Source organism: Arachis ipaensis, chromosome B01, assembly GCF_000816755.2.
Source record: "Arachis ipaensis cultivar K30076 chromosome B01, Araip1.1, whole genome shotgun sequence".
In the NCBI taxonomy this organism is placed as follows: domain Eukaryota; kingdom Viridiplantae; phylum Streptophyta; class Magnoliopsida; order Fabales; family Fabaceae; genus Arachis; species Arachis ipaensis.
In genome coordinates this window covers 115,772,879-115,774,738 of record NC_029785.2, presented here as the reverse complement: position 1 = coordinate 115,774,738, position 1,860 = coordinate 115,772,879, and positions in this window count along the sequence as shown.

Sequence of the window (1,860 nt, the reverse complement as noted above, 5' to 3'; positions counted from 1 at the left end):
AAAATAGATTATTAGAAGCCTTTAAAATTTTAGATTTTTTTTTATACCTTAAGGTTGCAGGTTACATTATGAAACTCGTCATTTTTGTGCAATATCTTTGTGCAGGAATGGATCGTCTCGATTGTTTTTTTTTCAATTATTTGATAAAATGTGATTTTTCACTTTATATTTTTTAAGTGGAACAAAGAAAAAATATGTGAGAGAAGATATTAAATGATAAAAAATCACATTTTACCAAATAATTAAGAGAAAGAAATTGAGAGGATCCATTTTCTGTTTGTACGTAGTATTTCACTTTGTATAGATATGTAATAGAGCATTTTTAATGCTAGTTCTAATTTCAATTTCAATTTTATTTTAAGTCTTATAAGAATATTTGTGAGACCATATATTATAAATAGTGATTTAAAATTAAAAGTAAAATTTGTTTCTCTAATACTTAGTCTTAGTTCATTTAGAATTTTATATTATTTTTAATTATTTCATCAATATAATTATACAAGTGATAAAATTTTATTGGTTCTCTATCAATGTGATACCGTATCTCGAAGATGATACTAGTTTCATTTCATTTCATAAAACCACTCAATTGAAGATGCTCTTATATTCATGTATTTAAATAAATTTTTAAGTAATAAAAACTAAATTCTTAAAAATATGCCAGGTTACACGGATCCAAGTTAACGTAAGAAACATAGTTGTTAAAATTGGACCGGTGAACCAGATCTTCTATTAGTCCGATCTAAGGCTAGGACCGATAAGACAAAGAATCCGTACGAACCGGTCAAACCCGGAGTGAATTGACCGGTCGCAGATGAGAGCAAACCTACGACGCTCCATCGTTCTGTAAATCCACCGTGCTCCAATGCGTCAATGCGTCTGTATCGTAAGATCCTTGAGCTCGAGCGCTTCAGCCACCAAGTTGTCATACTTCTATATGTTATCATATATGTAAATTATAATACATATAGATATCTTTCATCAATTATTTTAGAATGACTTGATTATTCTTAAAATGATAGTGAAGATATGTATTTCAAATTTTAATTTTAAGTTTTTTATTATATTATATTTTTTATTTACGTGGGATCGAATTAATCAGTTCAACCAGTGACGCACCAGTTAAATCAATAAACCAATAAATCAATAACTTAACCGATTCAATCACCAGTTCAGTTTTGACAACTATAATAAAAAATGCAGAATTACAAAAAGTGAATTTTAGTATGATTATGTCGACTACTTTAATTATGTAAGTGTTAAAAATTAAAGTCATACTTTTTACATTTTAATAGTATTTTTTTAAGAAACACTTTTAAAAAAGAGTTATTTAATAATAAAAAGTATTTTTTATTTTAGCAATATTTTTTGAAACATTACAACCACTGTAATTATTGTAATATATAATATAGTCATATTAGAATGATTTTTACAAAAATATTATATATATACAAAAAATTAATTTTTAAATAAATTATCATGTATTTATGTATAAATATATTTAATATTTAATTTATTTTTAATATATATTTTATTTTTTAATATATAATTTTATTAGTAGCTAATTTAATAGTTATTTTTTAGTGGATCAACATAATTATTTAAAATTTCATGGTTATTTTGACACTTATCCAAAATGAAATAGGAATGCACTTCTCATTTAATTTCAACTGTTCTTATAATTCAGTCACCAAAAACTGTTCTTATAATTCGCATTACCATTGCATAAAATTCTATCTACCAAACGTGATATTTGATTGTGATTTTTCTAGTAAAGCTGGAATCATCTCATATTTTATTAAAACTTTTAAACGAAACATGTGAATCATTTCTTTTCAATTTTTTTTATAAATCTCCCAA